This window comes from Pelodiscus sinensis, chromosome 26, assembly GCF_049634645.1.
Source record: "Pelodiscus sinensis isolate JC-2024 chromosome 26, ASM4963464v1, whole genome shotgun sequence".
In the NCBI taxonomy this organism is placed as follows: Eukaryota; Metazoa; Chordata; order Testudines; family Trionychidae; genus Pelodiscus; species Pelodiscus sinensis.
In genome coordinates, this window is record NC_134736.1 from 18,329,389 (window position 1) to 18,352,958 (window position 23,570).

General features: G+C 42.2%; 1 long non-coding RNA gene across 4 annotated transcripts in view; it reads left to right on the forward strand.

Moving 5' to 3' along the window:
* Nucleotides 1–23,570, forward strand: part of LOC102463853 (uncharacterized) — a 106,902-nt gene that overhangs the window by 74,827 nt on the left and 8,505 nt on the right. For all 4 annotated transcript variants that reach the window (XR_012897708.1, XR_001369009.3, XR_012897707.1 and 1 more), the window contains exon 3: nucleotides 10,722–10,852. This is a non-coding gene — a long non-coding RNA (uncharacterized LOC102463853). The remainder of the gene's footprint in view (nucleotides 1–10,721; nucleotides 10,853–23,570) is intronic.

A 23,570-nucleotide genomic window follows, 5' to 3' on the forward strand; every position in this document is an offset into this window, starting at 1 on the left:
TCCTGCTCTGTAGACAGAGTCAAAAGCTACAATAAGCTATTTCGACTTAAGCCATACAATTGATGGCTTTAGCCCTGCTATGTAGATGTGCCCTTAGGTTTTAGTCAGCAGATGGAGGCAATAGGACTCCCCATATTTAGCTGATGTCATGCTGAGCAATATAGTCTGGCAAGAGGCTGTGCATTGACCTGGATACTTCCTCCGGCAAGATCAGATGGTTTTCTTGCCACCCTTTAGCATATTTAACATTGGTTTTCCATACCTTCCTTTGAAGAATGCTGTTCTTTTTGCTGCTCCAGCTCTGGGTTGCTTAGCACTGATAGGGTTGCTCTTGGAGGAGATAGACACTTATCGCATTTGCTGACTTGCATTGAGAAAAGTGATGGCTCATATAGTCTCCCACTGCAGCGGGGGGTGGGGTGTATTCTTTTCTGCTTACACAGTGACTCAGATAGTCTCTTCCTCAGTGGTGCTTAGGATCAGGTTAAATAAACCATTTAGATAAGTTGGAGATAGAGGCGCAGATACAAGAGATGATGTGAAATATGCCATTACTTCATTTCTCTTTGACTCAGGCTGCTTTACATTGAGTTAGACTCTCTGACACCCACTTACACCCACTTACTGATATCAAAGGGGACTGAGCTGGCTTAAGGAGCTCAAAGAAGTAGTAAGAAGTGCAAGTTAAACTAGCTGTCTCCTTGCTTTAACTTATACCTTCTTGCTAATTTCTTTTCAAGCTATAATCTACTTTTCTGACCCCACCCCAGCATGCACCCGAGGCTTGGTCTACAGTACATGGTTAGATCGATGTAAGGCCATCCTAGCTGGGGAAGTGTCATCACTTAAGTTTGGCTCCTGCTCATGTGTGCCTCTTTGCACCAATTTAGTAACACCACCTCCCCACATGGCATACAGTCACAACTGATGTAATTAGGCTGATGCAATGTTAACTTACGTCATTACTGGCTTTCAGGAGCCATCCCACAATGCCCCCACATTAGCAATATAAGTGCTACAAGTGCTCCTGGAGAGGATGGAATGAGTGTGCGGGGCTGTATGCCAACGTAAGTTAGGTCAATGTAATTTTGTAGTGTTGACGTGGCTTTAGTCACAGGGAATTAGACTCAGAAGGCCAAATTCCTTTTCTTTTGTTATAAGATTTTGGAGTGATATTGTTTATTGTGGGCCAGATTCTCAGCCAAGTCAAATGGATATAATGTCATTTGAAATAATGGATCTATGCCACCCTGCAAGGATCTGACCTTGTTAAACTGACATTAATAGGGATGGGGGAATTGAGAGTGTGTGAGAGTGAGATCCAAGACATTGGTAAACCCTTAATTTGTTTGAAAGGGGATTTGGAACTTAACTGGCCCCCATAAAATATCTATATCTGTATCTATATTTTTGGGCAGGAGGGACAGGAGAGGGGATCTTTAGATTAAAAAGAGTTGAGGACCATATAATGATTGCAGTTGCACCAGGATGTTAATCTGTTAGAATAAATGGAGTTCCTCCTAGTTGAAACCAGTGCAAATGGCTTCTAAATTTGTCCCCAAAATTCTAAATGATACCTTAATATCTGAAGAGAAGTGTCACTGCCCAGTGCCGTAACTAGGTATTTTTGCACCTGGGGCAAAATATTAATTATGCACCCCCTGTCCTTAGGTTAGCACACATTGTGCTCTTCACTTCTGCAGCTTATTATTTTTTACGTATTGTGTCTTGGCGCTCCTGATTATGATGCTTCCGGGGTGAGTGCCCCTCTTGCCTTGCCCTTGTTACAGTCCTGCCACCATCCAGAACATCATCTGTATTTCTGTGTCTGAGTTGGGTAGAACTGTATTGGGGCTGTTAAACTCCAGTTAGCCCTCTATTTGTTAATCCATTCCCTTCAAACTGTGTTAGTATGTCCAGCACAAAGTTTGTGGAGGACTGATATATAGATTCAAATGGTATTTCTTGTCTTCTGTTCAATAAATGTCTGAAGGAAATGGATAATAAAATTCACAACATAGTTCAAAGAATTGCCAAGATGGAGAAATCTGTTGCACACACTCAGAAAGATGCTCAGTGAAGTCTTTAATAATAGAACAAAGAAGTTTTCAAAAGAAAAAAGAGAGAAATGCAGTGAGAGAGAGAAATTGAGAGAGAAACTTCTAAAAATTGGTATAGTTCTTTATTTGAAAAAAAATACATTATTATACTAGAAAACATAGTTTAAAAAAACATTGTAAGAAATGTAGAAATTTTAGAAGTGAAGGAAGCTTACAAAGGACACACAGTCCTTTTAAAATTTACCAGATTTATTCGGGGAAAAATGTATTTTAATCTTTTTCAGCCTACAGCAGTGGCTCCCAACCTTTGCGAGCATACGGACACCTTTTCAAGCTATTAAAATTGTACGGACTCCCAAGCAATATAGCTGTTTTCAAACATTCCATTACGTGATAATAATTTTAGATATATAATAGTTCATGTTATCTAAACAAATATAGTAATATTGAGAGATAGTACAGCATGCCCACATTGAAATGTGACAATGTTGAGGCACCATATATTTTATTGAATAAAATTTTATTGGCTCCACTGATCCATTTTTGCTAGCGGACCAACTAAACCCTTCCCACCACTCTAATAGCTTTTGAATGGTTAGAGCAGGCTGACCTATTCAAAAAAAGAGAAAAAAATGGTAAAAAGTGACTGACCCATTTATTAGCCAATTCCAAAGTACAGTCACAGCTTGTCAGCTTCAGTGTGGGCCGAAGGACATGAAGACTTTAGGGCACGGAGCTTCTCAGATCCCTTTGGCTGCTGTTCATCTGTGCTGTTTTCTCAGCTCCTGTCGCCTCCGTCCCCTGACCATCCACGTAGCAAGGGGGCTCTCGTGGCCAAAGGGAGCTCTGAAGCTGCCAGATCCTCAAGGGTGGAATTTCAGGAGGGTAGGGGCAAGGGCAGAACTTCTGGAGTGTGGAGGGGAGCAGTAGCCATGCACACTGGGACGCGGCTTGCTTTTGATCCCGTTCTCCCGAAGCTAAGGGCACATGGGGGAAATTGCATGCATGACGTGCATGCCTCTCTGATTGCGGTGGGCCTGATCCTTACTTTTAAAAACTTTCTGTGGACCCTCTACAGTGCCTTCATGCATCACAGGCTGGGAACCACTAGTCATAGAATCATAGAATCCCAGGGCTGAAAGAGACCTCAGGAGTCATCAAGTCCAGCCCCCTGCCCAATGCAGGACCAATCCCAACTAAATCAACCCGGCCAGGGCTTTGTCAAGCCGAGACTTAAACACCTCTAGGGATGGAGACTCCACTACTTCCCTGGGGAACCCATTCCAGACATACCCTCATAGGGTATGTCTAGACTACATGGCTCCGTCGACAGAGCCATGTAAACTAGTTTACCCGGCATAGGCAAAGAAGAGGGGATTTAAATAATCCCTGTTTCATTAAAATAAACATGGCCGCCGCGCTCTGCCGACGATCAGCTCATCCGGCACAGTGCGGTAGTCTAGACGCGGATCGGTCAGCGGGGGAAGCCTTTGCCGACCGATCTCTTATGCCTCGTGAAACTAAGGGTTTTTCCAATCATCTGGGATCTCTTCCGATCTCCATGAGTTTTGAAAGATAATGTCCAAAGCTCTGCAATGACACTTGCCAGCTCCCTCAGTACCCTCGGATGTATTTAATCCGGGCCCATGGATTTGCATATGTTTAGCTTTTCTAAATAGTTCCTAACTTGTTCTTTCCCCACCATGGGATGTCCACTACCTTTCCATACTGTGTTGCCTAGTGCATTTGTCTGGGAGTTTATCTTGTCTGTTTCCCACATCATCTGTCACTAGGTTACCTCCCTCATCCACACCCTCTCTGATCACCCTCTTAATGATAACATACCTGTAGAAACCTTTCTGCACAAATGGAATCATCTTGCTCACTTAAAAATGGTCAAAAGAAGTTTCCTGAGAGTTGTACATTTGCTCTTTCTTGTTGAGGAACATACACAGAATTTGAACCCAAATTAAGGTGAACTCTGTTCTTTATCAAGGACAGCACCATTCCAAAGACATAAATCTGAGGATTTAAAAACCAACATGTATTAGTTTTGAGGGCAGAACTATTTTCCAACTTCAGACTTACTAGAAGTAGAAATAAGTAGTCCATGGTAGTTTAGTTGATGCCACACATTGGTTGGGTGCCAAGTCTTGTCTCCAAGAATCAAGAGGATAATTTACAGAAATTCATACTTACATGAGTTTTAGTTAATCCAATTATTTCATAATGAATTGGGTTGCACAACGTAATACTGCTATTAAGCTCATAATATCTTAGGAGCTTACATTACTTAAGCCACTGTTTAAGATATTGAATAGAACCACACCCAGAACAGATCCCTGTGGAGCCCCACTTGATATGCCCTTTCAGCTTAATTGTGAGCCAGCAATAACCTGTAGCATGTCCTATATTTATCAACAAATGGCTATTTTGTGTGTGAGAGGCGTCTGTCTGCGTATCTATCTCTATCCCCATACACACTCTGCTATTTCTCTCTCTCGCTCGCTGCTTCTCTGGGTATGCATGGGTAAGGAGAGTTTTAGCAGGTGGAATGTGATTCAAGCCAGAGTTGGAACTGGAGATTACTAGCAACCCTCCTTTTTGTGGAGAAAACGCCACGGGATATTTAATCCACCAGGGCCCTTGGTTTTAGATGGATAACAAACAGCCACATTCAATCCTGCCTTGTGCGTGCGTAGAGCTTGAAAAGACATTTTTACTGCAATGTAGGAACCCATGTGCCAATGTCAGTGTGTCACATGACAAGCCTCAATCAGATTTTAGGCTGCAGCATGCAGAGCCCAGAGACCGTTTTAACTGCATTTGCTCTGATTTGCTCTGTATAGGAGATGCTGGCTACTTAGCATTATTGATTCCTCTTGACTTATTGGGTACATTAGTTGCCGTTGACCCTGGCATCCTGTTGGATGGAACAGTCTGGTGCCTCACGTGATGCTGTCTGGCTTTGTCCTTGCTCTGAGTCAATTCCTGTTTTACTCAGCAGATGTCTTTTGTTCTTCTCAGAAAAGAATTGCTCCTCCAATTGCTCTGATGTTTTACTGGATGTGACCCCGTCCGACTTACATACTCCCCTTTCAGCCAGTCTGTCTCCATCCCCCATTACTCTATATTACTGCTTCTGCATAAGCCAAAAGGAGCCAGCAGATTGGCTGGTACATTCCTGAAATTAACATAGTTCTTGTCTGAAATGAAGCGTGGGAGTGGATTAAAAAATGTCCGAAAGGACTGCCTAGTGTAAATCAGTGTGACCCCATCCCTGATTTCAGTGGAGCTGTGCTGATTTACTCCAGTCCTTAGTGCCAGGCTGTTTATGTGAGACGTAATTTGTACCGTGGCCTTCTGCAGGCACTCTCTCCAAGGCTTACTTTCAGCCTCTTTAGCTTCAGAAAGCTGCAGAATTCAGTGTCACTTCTGATACTCTATGGAGGTAAGGACTAGGATTTTACCTTGGGTTCTAAGATTTCCTTATTTTAGGCCCCATCTGCAAATTTCCCAGTGTGCATAAAACTTTCGCGTAGTTTGAGGAGTGGTTGAGGGGGGATCTAAATGTAGGACTTTCAGTGCTACCGCTGGTAGAGATATGGTCTAGGGAAATTTGTCATAATCCAAATTTCTTCTAAAGTTAGAAATATTTGGATCCAGGGTCCTAGATTACTGCAGGGGCACATGTGTAGTATGCTGCATAATTGCAAACATTCTCCTCCACTGCTGCCTTATGCTTGAGTTTTTGTTTTGAAGACTCATCAGTTGTAAATGTAAAAATGCAATAAGGTCTCATTCATCTGCAGTTATTCCTGATTTACACCTGTGTTCAGGTAAGCCGGGCAGTTCTAGTCAGTTTCATTATCTTTGAGTTCTGTTATTCCTTTTCTGTTTTCTATCACTTAGGCTCAGTAACAGAATACTGTGTTTCATTAAAATCTCACGATTCCTACTTAAACCATCATAAATTATTGTATCATCACTTTCCCCTATTGACTGCATCTTTGTTCATTCAAGACTCCCTGTTTCATATTGGGTTTTGCCACTGTGAGGTGGGGTGGTAAATTAAAAACAAAAATCCATTAAAAGGAAATTCTGGTGGTAAATGAAAATGCCTGTCATTACTATAGAACTCCCTCTGCTGGTTGTATTTGGAATTGAGTGTGGATAAAAGGGCTTCAGACAATAGAAGCTGCAATGATTTCAAGTTGTTTCCTAATGAAAGGTCTGATTTTAATCTTGCTTTACACCAAAATTACACCAGCACAATTCCTTTGTGCTGAGGGCATTACTCTTTGTTTGCACTGGTCTAGGTGCATTAGACCACCATATTTTAAACCTCACTCGCAGTATATCTTGCAACACAGATAACAGGGCAGTTGATCCTCCGTTATCTGGCACTTTGTGTTGTCATTTTCACCTATGCAAATGAGGGGTGAAATGCTGCCATTCTGATTTTGCAGTTTCAGATTCACTTTGTTCAAGTGAAAAAGATGATGAGGTCAAAGCTGGTTTGGACCCGCCACAGTGCACCTACAGGACCTATGGTGCTGGAACTAGGAGTTTGATGGGTGGGGTTCTGCAGCACCCCCGTGGCTTGAAGTGGTTTCAGTTATATACAGGGTTTCCAGTTTGGTTCAACAGCTCTCAGCACCCCCAACTATAAAAATTGTTCTAGCGCACCTGACAGGACCTGTTGTGTGAGATGCAAAGGGAAGAAGGAAGAGATGAGGCATTACTTACACTGCTGTGAATCAGGAGTAGCTCTTCTCAAGCCCACACAGTTTGTAAAACTGGCCAGTGAGATTAGACTCAGACCCTATGCACAGAAAGCAGATCCAAGGTGCTGGTTACATTCCAAGTTCTATCTTTTTCCAATGTTCTGTGGGGTCAGGTACTGCAGGGTTAGCTTGGCTCGAAACAGAGATAACCGTCAGCAGCCAAGTTCAAGTCTCAGTCCAGACTTCATCTTCCCAGTTATGGGTCTAATCACAAAGGCAGTTGTGCTGGAGACCTGTTGCTGTCTAGTTGTCCAATGTCTACCTTGTTGCACCAGAGCTTTCCTCTTCCTTCTGTAACAATAATCACTTGGAGCGACAGGTTGAACCTCTCTGCTCTGGCACCCTCAAGACCTGACTGGCACTGAACCAGAGATTTTACCAAACCATAGGAGGTCAATATTGTCTAGAAGCATTACCAGCACTGCCACTGGTTCATTAAGCTCTTAGAAGACATTTAGGCTATGTCTAGACTGCAAGCCTCTTTCAAAAGAGGCTTTTTTGAAAGATACTTTCGAAAAAGCCTCTTTCGAAAGAGAGCATCTAGACTGCACGCGGAAAGCAGCAAGTGAGTCTGGATGCTCTCTTTCTAAAAAGCCCTGTTTGCTTTCAAGAACGCCTTTTTTCGAAAGAGCACTTTCGAAAAAAGGCGTTCTTCCTCGTGCAATGAGGTTTACCGCCGTCAAAAGAAAAGCCGCGTTCTTTCGATTTAATTTCGAAGGAACACGGCTGCAGTCTAGATGCAGGTGAAGTTTTTTTGAAAAAAACCCTGAGTCTGGACACAGCCTTAGGGATAAATTAGAGCTAGCTAATATCACTGAACACTAAGAGCCAGGATTGGTAGCTGTAAACAAATTTCGTGAGACCACTAGAAACTTGACCACACCTATAATAAGTGAACATCTGGCTTATTAAAATCATGCTGGAGCACTGATGTTGCTGGACCAGTGAGTGCTGGACTAGGGAGGTTCAACCTGTAGTTACCTTCATCAGGCTTATTACAAGAGGTGAAGAGATATGTTGGGAAGGTAATGGTGGAGCAGGACAGAGGTGTGTCGCTTTCCGTTCTGTGCCAAAAGCACAGAGAGGACTCCTCTTCCTGCATAAATGCAAATCAGGATTGAATTTAAAAAATAAAATGATCTACAGGAAATCGAGGTTGGAATCTGCTGGGACAGCATGGAAGGAACATGTACTTCCCAGAGCACAGAGGCTGTTGATCCTTACAAAAGCCATGGAAAGGGGAGAAGTTTCCCTTCCCTTCCTTGTCATTGTGCACCCTCAGAAGGGCCAGGCAGGAATCTGAGACTCTCATATTGTGTCAGCAGGGTGGGGAGAGATCGCTACATAATGTCAGAAGGGAGGAACGATCTATAAAGTTATATGCAAATGTAAATGATTCCAAGGAACCCAGTGCATGGGAGGGTGCTTTGTCTTATGAATCCATATATATTACACCTGTCTTTGGGCAGAAGGAGATAGCCACATGGGCCAAGGGACAAGGCAGGGGCTTGGAATTCAGGCAATCAGTTCTTTTATTTGCTCTGACCTGGATCAAGGCCTTCCTTAAGTCACTTCACCCCTCTGTATCTCTCTTTCCCTGCTCACCCTTTGTGCCTGATTTGCCTAGGTGGACTGCAAGCTCGTAGGAACAGGCACTGTGTCTTGCTATGTATTATGTGTATGTACAGTGCCTAGCACAATGAAGCCCTGGTCGCAATTTGGGCATTGAGGCATAGTATAATACAGATAACTACGGGACCTGCTCGCCATTGCTCAAGTCCTTAACTGAAATAATTTTTGTTTTACTTCATTTAAAATATTGTTCTAGACTGTGGCTAGGGAGGAGGGGTTCAGGATGCAGGCTGGCCCAGGGAGATAAGACTACCCCACCTCTCTCTCACCCCCACAGCTTGAGGGGACGAGTTGCTCAGTGGTTTGAGTATTAGCCTGCTAAACCCAGGGTTGTGAGCTCAATCCTTGAGGGGGGCTATTTAGAGATCTGGGGAAAATCTGTCAGGGATGGTATTTGGTCTTACCATGAGAGCAGGGGACTGGACTCAGTGACTTCTCAAGGTCTCTTCCAGCTCTATGAGAGAGAGAGATAGGAGAAATGCATCTCCATGGCTGCTGCATTGAGCACAGCTGAGCACAAAGAGACAGCCTCAAATATATAGTAGATAGCTAGACTATTTGATCTGAGGAAGTGGGTCTGGCCCACGAAAGCTCATCATCTAATAAACCATCTTGTTAGTCTTTAAAGTGCTACATTGTCCTGCATTTTGCTTCAACTACCCCAGACTAACACGGCTACATTTCTATCACTATCCCATTCTGCACCTTGCTGCCCCAGTGGAGTTATAGCTGTCCCAGTCTCCAGCTCTGGCCCCTTGCTGCCCCCATGTGGTCATTACACAGTGTAACTGTCCCTCCTACCAGACCCCTCCCTTTCCATTTTATGAGACACAGTCGTATTCCAGGCACATCCCATTGTCACAGACCAACCAAACCCTGACCTTGCTTTACATTATTATAAAGGGAAGGTCTATACCACATTTGGTGATCCTTGCTTGTACCATTTAGGAGGAGTTCTTGAACAAACAAACTCACATACAGATGGACAGAGAGACAGACACACAAACTGTCTCAAATATATAGTAGATAATAAGGCAAGCTGTCAATTACTGAATGTGTTAGCACTGAAGAATCTACCTCTCCCCTTAGCCAAAAGAGGGAGCCTGAGCCATTAAAGGAGTGTTGTGAAAAGAGAAAACTGTCTGAATATATGTCTGGAGATTTCTGATTGAAACCCTGGGCTATGTCATGAAGGATCCATCTTCCTTTCAGGGACCAAGTTTCCAAAGAATAATAAATTCACTCTAGGTCTGAACTGAATGCAAAATTGGTCAGACCTCTGCAGGAATCAGTTTTGTGTGTGTGTGTGCACCATCCATAGCATGGATTGGGGATCTGTGTGTGCAGTGCATATACATTCGCTCTCTCTTGCTTTCTCCTGCACCTGCCTGCAGATGCCACAGAAAATTGATCTTTATGAAACAAAAAAGGTGAACCCTGGTGCTCAGCAGTTCGGAGCCATCTGTCTTGTCAGGAGCGTTGTTGCATGGGAACAGCAGAAGGTGGCTACTTAGAATTATTCATTAATAAAGAGCCAGCCAAATTCCAGCTAAAAAGCCATCCTTCTGTGTATGGGGGAAAAACAACCTTATTTGTCTACAGGAATTAGGCAGGGAGTCTGGGCTATCACTCACACAAATTGAAATCTGGGCACATGATACATCTAAGCACACATTTTTTAAAGACCTGACACTGCAAAGGTGCTGAGGGCCTCCCATTGACTGGAACAAGAATTATGGGTACTCAATACCACCGAAAAGCAGACTAGAAAAGGCTTTAAAAAGAGCTCTTGTCTCCCACAAAGGCTCCCCTGGCATAGCCAGCTCCTATGCAGTTGCTGCGCCCCTAGTCATCATCACCCAGCACATAGCAGAACAACATGGTGCTGGGGCTAGGTCGCATCCAGACTCAAGGAGCCACAACTCACTGTGCCCAGCAGAAGCTTTGTGCAGTTGAAAGCCTAGCTCTTAAAAATTTCCCACCATAACAAGCAGTGTCTGAAGGATACTCCAGGCAAAAATGGGAGGTGGCCCATGGTCTGAGGACAGAGTTAAGGTGTTTTGGGTGACCTTACTTGTTCATTCTTTTCAGCACTTGTGCATTTTTTATCCAAGCACAGGTTTCCAGGTATTTATGTCTAGTCTTTATTTCACCTCACTTGGCTTCTCTTTGTTTAGCCATTTGTCTTTCTTTGGTTTCAAACTGACTCCTCTTTATCATTCATTTTTATGCTACTTTTCAGGTCGCATTGGAATATAGAGCCAAATTTTCAGCTGCAATAAACTAATACAGCTACATTGAAGTCAAGGAAACTTCAGGTTTATACCAGCCGAGGGTGTCCCTGATAGTTTTGCCCCCATCAACAATAAAAAGGTGAGTTTATCCTATTTTCCCAGTAACAATTCTCTGTACCTTGGTGAAGGAAGGTTTGCAGAGGAAATTTCAATTGTAGGCAATAAAGGTACTATTTGGATTTCCAAATGGGAGAAACTGTACCTTCCTGTTTTTATTTCAATATTGTCTCCTGCTGAAGGCCTCTGTTTTGAGATCATGTCAGAGATTACAAAGTCCCCAGAACACTTCTCTGTCCCTGAAGAATCAACCAACCTAAACTAATACTTTAATGACTACTTTTCCTAGCAAGGAAACAAATTCAGGCACACACACACATCCACAAAAAAAAAAAAAAAAAAAAAAAAAAAAAAAAAAAAGAGAGAGAGAAAGAAAGAAAGGAAAAGAAAAAAAAGAAGCCAATAGCTGAGGGGGACCTTGTCTGGTCAATGAAAGGAAGAGACGGATGTCTGGTGCCATGGCAATGGAATAGGGATTATTTTGCTCTGGAAAATAGGTTCCTTTTTTTTATGTCAGTGCTTTTTCTCAGGCAGCTAAGAGTTGTCACTGAGCCTGATGAGAGGCTCATTTAGAGGAAAACGAGATTCTCTGAGTAGAATTGAATGCCTGCGTTCACCGACTGCTGCTTGAGCCGTCTGCTTTGCTTTTAAGGAAAAGAGGCATAGCAGTATGTGTGTGTGTGAGTGAGAGAGAGAGAGAGAGAGAGACAGAGAGAGAGAGCATGCAAATGCAATTCTATATAGACTGAGACTGGTGGAAGTGAACAAAATTAACAAGGTACTTGAGAATCGTTTTGGTGGTACAAAAATGCTTCCTGTTGCTGGATATTGTGTAGAATCACATAAATGAGTGCTTAGTGCTTGTACTGTCATTGGGGTAGATTCTCACCATTGACTGGAGAGGAACACCAGCTTGAGGGTCTGGTCTATTGCTGACTGGGAATTTTTTCACATCACATTTTTTGTTGGAAAATGCCAATTTGTTGAGACTTTTTGTGGAAAAGGGTCTGGTTTCAAGTAAGTTGTCAAGTGTAAGAGCTGGGAATGCAGCAGCACCCAGTGGCTCAAAGTGGTTTCCACCACAGACAGCATTTGCACTTTGTTTAATGGCTCTTAACACATCTATACAAACGGTACCAACCCCCCTGTTTTTGACTTGAAAACATTTTACAAAAACGTTTCGCAATTGGCGAAACATTTTGTTTCGACTCTTTCAAAAGGAAAAATCCAGGGGGAAATGACTTCTCCTTTGAAAATGTGGGATGCATACATTTGAATGTCAAAAAATATAAAGACAAAATTGAATAGAAATGTGTGAAAGGATCAGAATGAAATATTTCAATGGACTTGAACTGAGTCTCCCCACCACCGCTCAGATTTTGGTTTTGAGAAGAGGTTTGCTGCTTTGCTGTTTTGTCTTGTCATCCTGATTTAGGATGGGAAAACGTGGACATCTCAGAAATGTTCTTGCCCAGTTCTAATTTGTTTCATTAGTTATTTAACCCTCCTAACCATATTTGTCAGGCAGGGGGATTTTAATAGGGCCAATGGTGCGACAAGGTTCAGGGAGATGAAGGGACTTCCTGAAGAAATACAGTAGGTCTTCAAACCAACTAGTCTTAGAACTTGGGAGCCCCCTGAACTCCTCATATCAGTTGGACTCAGTCCCATGCTGTTTCTCAAATTAGAAATGGAAAGGCCACCTGGTTCATCCTTTCCAAGGATAAGATTGTTCCCTTCCCTGCCATAGGGCTGCTATAAATCAGAAGTTAACTCTATGAAGTCTGTGGGCTTGACTTCTCATTGCTTTGGGCCTTTTGAAGTTATTAAAACATGTGCAAAATGGGCCAGGTCTAATTCAGCCGAGTCTTATTGACAGCCGTGGAGCTATGCTGATTTACACCAGCTGTGGAATGTCCCAGCAAGTGGGAAGTAGGTGTAAATGGTGCCGCTTTGACTTATTGATGACTTATGCCAACTTTTCATTGGCGAGCATGACAGCTCAAGGTGCAAGGCAGAGGTCAAACAGCTGACACGGAAGCCAGCTGCTTCTGCTGAGAGAAGAAACAAAGCATGGGGGGGGGGGGAGTGAATAGGATGTGGAAGTGTAGTGCTGGGTTTATGCGAAGAGAAGACGCTCCCTGATTGAACCCACCCTGGTACAGATTCTGAAGTTCACAGTGCACAGGGTTTGTGGTGCATCAGTTCTAAGAAAGGCCACGATAAGGGAGACAGTTTTTGTGCTTCCTTTTTACCCCTCCTAGCCATGATAATATTATGGGATGGGTGTGTAGCCTGGTATGTTTTCCCCATTTGGCCAAATTCAGCCCTGAAAAAACCAGCGAAACTCCATCAACTACATTACTGAACGTAGGCTCTTCTAGGTGAAATCTTTTCAGTCATGTTGGTCATGATGATCAGGTGTCGGGTAAGAAACATCTCTGCCCTGTGGTAGAAGGAGGGTGACTGGAACTAAAGATCTCAGCTAAACTGTCTGTGCTGCCACAGTCTCCCTGTAACACCTTTGGCAAGAGCTGTGACCTCTCTGCTTCAGTTCCCAATCATCTGATTGCACGATGAATCTTTTTCTAACACTGTTTGTCTGTCTTGCCTGCTTGGAAGATAAGACCTTGTGGCCAAGGACTATTTCTTACTAGACATCAAACCAGCAGTTGGCGTATTGGGGTCTCAATCTTAGTTAACATCCTTAGGTGCTCTGCTAAAGCCAATAATAATATTGTATCCTCTTACCTGTATGTGTAGAATAGACTTCATAAGCCCTAATAATTTACTACATTTGTATATTGTCTGTTCAGCCTTGAGTGAAAAAGAGCTCCTCTGTCTGATTTTCTGTTATTTTCTAATAAGGAACCCAAAATAATCTCTCCTATGGGGAAAATGTGCCAGGACGAAAAACTAAATGTAATTCTCCTTTTAAACTGTTAACAACTGTGAAACATAAAATCTCTGTCCAGGTAAAAATGTGTAGTAGTCATAGCAACAGCAGAATGGCTATTTATTTTTGGATTTCCATTTTCACTGATTTATTTAGCACATTGAAGATCAATGTGTAATAAACAGGAATTTGTTGAGAGGGGTTTGTTTTTGTTTTTAAATGGAATAAAACCAGGGTTGGGTTACTTTAGCCTGTGGAAAATAAAAAGGATAAAATAAAACCCCTGTTTCTTTCAGTGGCTTTTCTTCTTCCCACAAATATGTGCTCTGAGGTGAGTGTGGGAGGGTGAGAATATGACTAATATGTATATTTGCTGCCTGCTAGAGAAACCTTAGTGGATAAAGCTGAGAGGAGGTTTAAGCACAGTGTGAAGCCAGGAGCCATCAGAAATGGATGCTCACTTTGGCCCATGGTTGGTTTATTTGCACACACCTGCTGCCAAGCAAATATACACAGCCTGTGCTGGATGACTTTTGTTGCTGTGTCTAGCATGGCAGGGCTGATGAAAGGCAAGGGAGAGCAGGGATGGTTGTACTGGGGACCCTCACGTGGGAGTCCCCCAAAAATGTTTGCAACTGAGGTGAAATGGGAGGGGATAGAGATCCAGTGAGCATGACATGCCAGGGTACCAATTTTTTCTCAGTGGGCCTTGCCCCTAAACAGTGAACAATATCCACTGGTCTCTTCTTGCTTTCAGCCTCTGAGCATCCAGTCATTGGTGTCCCAAACCTGCGAGAATTACAATGGGAATATACCCTCCACAGACTGTATGTTGTATTTACTAATTAGTCTGTGGGTGTGTTACTGTCCTCTGCTGGGAACAATACAAATTACTCAACGGAACGTCATAAGCTCTATAGTGCCAATAGATCCCCCTCTATCTCGAGTGGTAAGGGCCTGTGTGATAATAGTAATAAGAATAACAACACATTTGTTAACAACAGAATATTTTCCATCAACTTTGAATTTTGAAGAAAAAAATCTTCATGAAAATTTTCTCCTTTCTGCCATCTCTACTACTAATTCTTAGCCCTTCTGTAGTTTTTTTTTCATATAAAGATCTTAAAGGGTTTTATAAAGATGGGCAAATAGCTCTGCTTTAAGATGGGGAAGCTGCCCCTCACCTAGTTGTTTGAGCCAATTCCAAATATTTCAGAAGTGGCTGCCAGCTTTTGATACGTTAGCTTTTGGGTTTCCATTTTAATCATCCACAGATCCGGTTGAAATCAATGCTCAGCACTTCTAGGAGTCTCAGGTTGTGTGCAGAGAGATGGTGGTGCTCAAAATCAATGGCCACTTGTAAAATATCAGCCTAACTCACAATCAAGTGTTGGGCCAACTTTTGGAAGGCTGGCCAATTTGGATGTTTAAAGCAGGATTTGTTAGGACCAAGCAAAATTTGAAGCCAAATAATAGGGAGCAAAACTAGACACACAAATGTGAATGGAGCCCGAGTATTTCTGAGATTGGCTACAAAAGCATCATTGTTTAATAGGTTTCCACGTTGCTCTAAAAGTTGGTCCCTCCCAGAGCTATGCTCCCTGTGATAGATTTGGGTGACTAAGATTGATGGCTATGAAAGAAATAGTATTGATGACACATTATATAAGGCTCATTAAAAATTGCAAGTATGACAGATGTTTGGGAAGTCGTCAGTCATTTTCTTTTTCTATTAATATGCATTTCCTTGGCCCATGCTTGGATTGCATTCAAGCAATGTGTGAGAAGAGGCCAGCAGTGGACCAGAGAAGGCTTTTTGCAATTTTGCAGGTTTGAGCTGGAAAAACTGTCCATTTTGGCATAAACTGAGCTTTGGTTTGTATTTTTAAATATAAAGAGACCTTGTTCCAGGTCAGATCCTGAGATGGTGTAAATCAGAATGTGGTTCCATAGAAATCAGTGGAGCAGTTGAGAATCAGGCCTGGAAATAACATTGGGGCAGGAAAGGGGATTCAATAAAAAACCCAGCCTGCAGCCATACATACAATATGAACAGGGTATAAACATTATTAAAGCAAGTACAGCTCTTCTGGATAGGTTTGCTTCCCAGTGTTCTCTTAATTATGCTTCCCTGTTGTTGGGAGCAGAGAATAGTGGACTGGTGATCCTGAACCATGATCTAAATCAGAATGAAACTGTTCCCAATGTAAGTGAATAATGAAATTTGCATATTCATAGCAAGAGACGAGTCACTTTCTTTCTTAATAATCCACCTCCAGACCTGCTTGTGGCCTGATCCAAAACCTGTCAAAGTCAATGAGAATCTTTATTTTGGCTCTTCATGTCAGCCACATTCCCATATCTGACCATGAAATATTTTAAAAACAACGAATGGTCTAGCTGCACCTTAAAGACTAACAAAACATGTAGATGGTATCATGAGTTTTCATGGGTACAACCCACTTCTGCTCATGATACAATGTACATGTTTTGCTAGAGTTTAAGGTCCTGCTAGACCATTCATTGTTTTTTTTTAATGTTTTTCCAGTTACAGACTAACTTGGCTACTCCTCTGAAGCTTTTGAACATAAAAGATTTGTTATGTTAAAAAGGAAACAACTGGAGGACACGCCTGTAATATTGACAATTTAAATGATCACAGCTCAAAATTGTTGCACAGGGTACACTGAAAGAAGCCTAAGTAGGCAGATCAATGAGTTCAAGTACAGAGCAGGCAACCAGAGCAGATGAAAAAAAGAATTCAACAAAAATGCTATTTCCATGCAAATGTCCAGCATAAAAAAATACACAATAGAAGGAGCCAAATGTATAATATATTAGCCAAACTGTTTCCAAATTATTACAAAAAAATCTGAGAGGTGTCCAAACCCTTCTATATAACTCTTCAATGGGGACAGACACTGATAGCATCACTCACAATAAGTACCATTAACTTTAATAGGCCTTTATCTAAAATAAGGCATGCCTTACTGTAGAATCAGGCTCTTGATGTATAGAGTCACAGAGAATCAGACTTTGCATAAGGATTTGTTTTGGCAAATACACTTTATAGAGGGCCATACTTGTTTAGTATTGTCAGTATACCAGAGACTGTTTAAACAAACGCACAGCATGCATTCGTCTCATTATTCAGCTATGACAGACTTTTCTACCAGCTTTTTAATTAGCACTCATTTACTAAGCATTAAACCATCTTTTCCTTTAAACATAAAGATCACCCCTAGGAGCCATGCATTCCAAAAGATAATTGCACCTTGTAATTCCGATGCTTCAACAATTTAGACTGAAATATTGATGGAAATATTCCAGTGTTGTTGGGGATTTTTTTTCTGAGCACATATCTCAATCTTTTAAATATCTCTGTGTCATAAACTTAAATACAAACTCAAATCCAGTTTGGCAATAAAAGTTTAGTGGTTTTGGATTATGCGAATCAGAAGCATTTCAGACAGATTTCTGTTTTCAAAGATGGAAGAGGCAGTTAACAAATTGTTGTATATATGAATTTGTAATGGATCTACATTACTGGTTGAGGAACCTCTGAAAAATATCAGAGCTAGATTTTAAGTGTGTAAATCCAGAGCAATGCTACTGATTTGCACTAGATTCTGACTTTATGGGTACTGAAAGTTTTCATGAAACCTTTAGCAGGAATAGAATCAACACTGTGATTGCCCCAGGAATTGCAAATGGCTATGTAAATCCAGTGAAAATATATGGAAAAATGGGAAAAATTATTGGACACAGAAACTGCACTTAAAAACTCTGGCCTTTAGAATAGTACTCTTCCATCTGTGGGTTGAAGAAGGAGGACCATTAAAAAGTGCATAATAGGGGTACGTCATTTGGCCCTGAATTTATACAAGATCTGATGGTTGCTGGAAAAACGTAGATGGGGCAGCTTATTTTTTATCATTTAGGAGGGATTCCCTAAATTATAGAGTTGGGCCACAGATCACTGAATTAATTGATAAATATCTGACCTTTCATTTACCTTTAAAACTGACTTTCTAGCTGGGACCCTCAAGAAATTATTGTTGTCCTTTTAAAAAACACATCTTTGATGAATTTCACATCTTGTCATCTCAGACAGCTGGTCGTTGGCTCAGCTGCAGAGCCAAGCATTCTTATTCTCACACACCAAGACACAAGTGGCTCTCACTGAAATGAAGGAGAGTTATTTGTACCTTAGGCAGTGATACGGGAAGCCGGTATTTTGTAGGATTAGCAATCTCCTGATTATGGACAAAATGATGAATGATCAAAGAAAAGGGTGAAGCCATTTTTCAGTGGTTTGGTGTATGACTGAGAAGCGACGACAATGACTCTGGAAAAAGACATCTGAGACCTAGCAAATGTTCCTTTTTTATGATACAGAGTAATCCTTGGTAATGTATTTGCAGGTCAACAGACTGTGATGTTCATGTCCTGGAGGTATTCCAACATGTTTCATGAAGCAGTTTGCTACGTTGTCCCATTATGCTTTCAGTTGTTTTGTGAGTTCAAACACTGGATCTTTAACTTAGATTATTTTATCCCATGTTCTACATGTTGTATCTCGCATTGTTCCTGTTTAAATAGCCCTTGTGAACCAGGTAACTCATTTTGCTTCAACTCTGTCCTAAAGGGACCCTTTCATTGACAATAGGATAGAGTCCAGCCTTTCTTCTCCTTTGGCTTCTCTGGCAAGTTTGCCAAGGAGGATACACAGTGTAATCATAGTGCTGACCTCTAGGGACTGAAGTGAAACCATCGTTTCATTTCATATAGGTGTCCAGGGGCAATTGGATGGTGATGACTGTCCATAGATGTGGCCTGGATTCCAACTCGCCTCCTAAAATAATTGTCCATAATGCTTGTTGTGCATTGCTCCAGTTTGGCCCTAACACACGACCAGTTAGTGACCACCCAGGACTATTCTACTTTGGCAGGTTGCCCTCTTTTCTGGCAAATGTACAGCTCATGTCTTGAACTGTGCCAGACACACAGTTTGTGGTTCATTTTCTGCTCTCAGCTTGGCTGCTCAACAAGTCTCTATATACACCGGTCATATTCATGTTACATACAATCTGACACTCACTAGATAGTCTTGGGATTAACAAGGCACCCACGGCTATCCAGCTTGTGTTGCAAGCCAGAAGAGCTGGTGGTGAATCTCATGCTTGCCTTTCTCCAGAGAGTCTTCAAGTTTCATTTTGGCACAGAGATGCAATCAGGCACAAGACACTTATCCTGCCAAGACTTTTTGCTGAATAGATGATGTGTCTATGGTTATACAGTTTACTGATCTGAACATGCCATTGCCTTGCCCTCATAGCCTAGGGCAAGTTCTAATCAGCTCATGAATAGGCACCAGGCCATCTGAAAAGCTAAGCATGAGTAGAGACAATTTGTCCATCAGCTGTGAGTGTTGAGAGAATATGATTTCCAGCTGAGGATATCTATCCACCTGCATCTGCATCCTGAGCGTGCATGTCTGTGTTTTAAAAGAGAAGCACCGGCACTAAGCATCTTTACATCTACCATATATTTGAATGAGTTTGTCTCTGCAAGTCCATCTGTTTGTTCAAGAACTCCTCCCAAATGATGTGAGGTAGGACCGCCAAATTCAGTACACAGTTTCCCCTTATCATAACTTGAAGCACTGTAAGGATTTGGTTGTGCCAGGACAATGGGATGTGCCTGGAATGGGATTGTTTCTCAGACAACCATACAGAAAAGAGACAAAATCACCAGGCAGGTGAAAGGGGCTGACTGGGGATGCCCCTCCACCCTGCCTGGGACTTCCCCGGCTTTGAGCCTCCCACCTTCCCATGTGCCTTTTAGGGAGGGTGACAGGGGCTGAAGCCCTCCCCCTCTGATTCATATGGGAACATTTTTGACTGTGCCCCTTCATCAGGGAGCGAGGGGAAAGTGCACAGTTTTCTGCATTCCTCACTCTGGTGGGGGAGGACAGGGGGCTGATGAACTTGGACCTGTCCCAGCCAGGGGACATGTACCCTTCCCATAGCTGTGCCTGCTGGAGCTGCAGCAACCATAGAGAGGTGCTTTTCACCATGCTGCTGCAATGAGGGGTGGGGTGGGGTAGTCCTCCCTCCTGGGTCAGCTTGCACACTGAACCCCACATCTCCAGCCCCGCCTCAGAGCAATGATTTAAATGAAACATGAACATGTTCATTTGATTTGCCAAAAAACAAAAATTGAGTTAAGGTCCTGAGCAATGCCAGGTGAATCTTCTAGTTTTCAATAAAACCAATGTCTGTTCTGCAGTGACTTCAGGTGGTTTTCATTCTAGGGGTCAGATTCTCAGCTGGTATAAATTGGAGTAACTCCATGAAAATCTGTGGAATGGGGAGGGGGAGAGGAGAGCACTGACAGAATTGCAAGGCCCCCAGGAGTGTTTTGATCAATCTCTAGTTTCTTTTGAATTGATTCACAGTCAACTCCAATGATCTACAATGACCTGTGTACGAGGCAGCTGCTTGTGAACCTATTTGAAAGCTGGGCTGGGACTGGGGTTAGAAGAGATGCACTCCCAGAAACACACCTGCTGCGGATTAGGCCCTCTCCTGCTACTATCTCATCAGGTCCTACAGTGAAAGAAATTGCTGTGTTTAACGTCTATGTGTTGCCTATTATCCACTAATGCAGTTGAGAAAAAAATCAGAAAGATAATTTACAAATTTGTATTTAATATGGGACCTTGTTCCAGCTAATCCACTCCTGATAGTGCAGAAAATACATTGAATTTGAGCTCTTGTATCGAATTGAATATCCTTGTGGGGTACCATTTCCATATTTTCCTTTACGCTATCACTTGGATTTTTTTCCTTCTCAGTTTATATTTTTCTGGCCAGGAAGATTGCACGATTTAGATTTACATTATATTGCATGTAATCAACTGCATTTGCAAGCTTCTGAGTTTACAAGTGCAAATGGTGCATTCATGGGAACAACTGGGCACCAACTATGGGAAAAAGGGCTAAGTACAAATTTGGAAGCTATGTGGAAGTTCTGCCCTTGCCATTCAATAAGCATGTGATTGTAGCAGATTTAAAACTAATAAAAGAAAGTTCTTCTTCACACAGCGTGTAGTCAGCCTGTGGAACTCCTTGCCAGAGGAGGCTGTGAAGGCTAGGACTATAATAGAGTGTAAAGAGAAGCTAGATAATTTCATGGAGGTTAGGTCCATAAAAGGCTATTAGCCAGGGGATAAAATGGTGTCCTTGGCCTCTGTCTGTCAGAGGCTGGAGAGGGATGGCAGGAGACAAATCGCTTGATCATTGTCTTCGGTCCACCCCCTCTGGGGCACCTGGTGCTGGCCACTGTCGGCAGACAGGATACTGGGCTAGATGGACCTTTGGTCTGACCCAGTACGGCCGTTCTTATGTTCTTATGATCGTTTTCCTTCCAACAGGTGTTTTTATACACTGTAGAACACACATTATAGAATGTGCTGTACCATTATCTATGCCTGGGCATAACCAATGGTGACATTTGCAGAACAGGACTAAACTGATGTTATGTTTTAAATGCATTAAAGTTTCATAAGAATTTAAGTTTTAAAATGCCCAAAACATTGGAGGTGGATAATTTTCCAAGAGTTAAATTAAGGGATATTGATTTGATGTAATTGCTGTTTTCACGTATCTAATTGAAACCAGATATGCTATTCAAAGTAATGTGTACACAGTACTAATTAGGGTCTTGGGGTTTGATCTGTTTGTATCCACATCTGTATCTGTACAAATGAGCCCTGGATAGCTGCATTGAAATGCATGGATACAGATACCTGTGGATATAAAGTGGATATCCATGGATTTGCAGGACTTTTCTAAAACCTGTTTAATTTGGTGAGTGTCTTTCCTTTGACTTCAACAGGTGTTGGATCAGACCCTAGAAGAGATCACAAAGATCATGTGATTTAAAACTAAAGCAACACGAGCTAAGGAATGGGAGTTTCTGAAGTCTGATTTTGGGTCTGACACGGAAATGCTGGCATGACACAGATCACTTCAGCTTTCTGCCTTACTCACCTATTTCATAGAATCATAGAATCTTAGAGCTGGAAGAGACCTCAGAAGGTCATCAAATCCAGCCCCCTGCTCTAGGCAGGACCAATCCCAATTAAATCAACCCAGCCAGGGCTTTGTCAAGCTGAGACTTAAACACCTTTAGGGATGGAGACTCCATTACTTCCCTAGGTAACCCATTCCAGTGCTTCACCACCCTCCTAGTGAAATAGTGTTTCCTAATATCCAACCTAGACCTCTCCCACCACAACTTGAGACCATTGCTCCTTGCTCTGCCATCTGTCACTACTGTGAACAGCCTTTCTCCAGCCTCTTTGGAACCTCCCTTCAGGAAGTTGAAGGCTGCTCTCAAATCCCCCCTCACTCTTCTCTTCTGCAGACTAAACAGACCCAACTCCCTCAGCCTCTCCTCATAGGTCATATGCTCCAGCCCCCTAATCATTTGTAATCTGTTTGTCTCACTTGACCTATTGCTTTGAAAGCTGTGTTTTATTACTGCAGATTGAGCATCTGCAATACACATAATCACATGTGGATGCACACATACACAATCTCCTGTGAAAAGTTTGTGATGATTGTTTTTGGTTTGGAAGACAGAAAATTATGTAGCTGTAGTCTGTAGCTTGTACAAATCATTAGACAGTCATTGACCTTATTGGAGCTGCACCGTTTTACACCACTGGGGGACCTGGCCCTAAGATTGTGTCATGAGACTCTTTCAGCTCCAGTTATAAACTATTCACAATGCTTGAGTGTAACTTTTATTCATTTTCCTCCATTTAGCTGGATGTCACTTTTCAGTGATATAGAGCAAAGCAGGGGAAGAGAGATGGTTTAAAAAAACCATCAGCCCAATGGAATGAAATGTAAGGAAACGGGTTTTCCTGTAAATATATCCTATAATAATGTTGTGGGCATAATATTTATAGCCAATGGGGAATAGTCATATGGAAAAAACGTTAAAGTTTAAAGAAAAGACACAGCTGCTTGCATCTAAAATATGGAATCTGATTCTCTGCTCCCCTCCATTGCCTATATTCTATGTATCTTTACTGTCTTCCGCAGAATTAGTCTTGACTTACACTAACATAAGCTAGAGAATAATTGGGCCCAGCAAATTCTGAAGTAAGATCCATAATTAAATTCACTGAAGTACTTACTTATATGAGGAATTTTAAATAGGGCTGGCTGGAAAACCACCATTCTGTTTTATTAGAAATGTCAAGGTTTTGGTATTTGCTTTAGTTCCAGAGTGAAGCTCTGACACCTTGTTTGAGAAGGGGAGAGAAAACCTGCCCAACCCAGAATATCCAGGTAGTTCACACACTCACCTGTGATATGGAAGATTTGCCCTGCCTGGTTTTGGGAAGGAACTTGTAGCTGTTTCTTCCACTTTGCAGGCAAGTGGCGGAACCATGTGGCTGCTCTGGGTCTCTCTCTCAAATTGCATCCTGGACTGGAGAAAACGTCCCAATGTTTTCGTTGAAACGGACGTGCTTCTGTGAAATACTGTGACACAATGGCACTTTTTAAAGGGAAAAATAGTTTTGTTGACATTTTCCCCACCAGCTCTGACTACAAGTCCACATCTAGTTTCACTGAAGTCAACTGGACCATTCACACACTAAAAGTGAACTATGTAATTAAATACATTGATGAACTATGGACTATGGGAACTCATGGGCCACATGGTAGAAGGTGCTGTGGGCTTTTACCTTTCATTGATATGAAGCCCCTAGTGGGTAAATAGCCACGAGCTACAGCCATCAATCTAAGACAGATGCATAGTA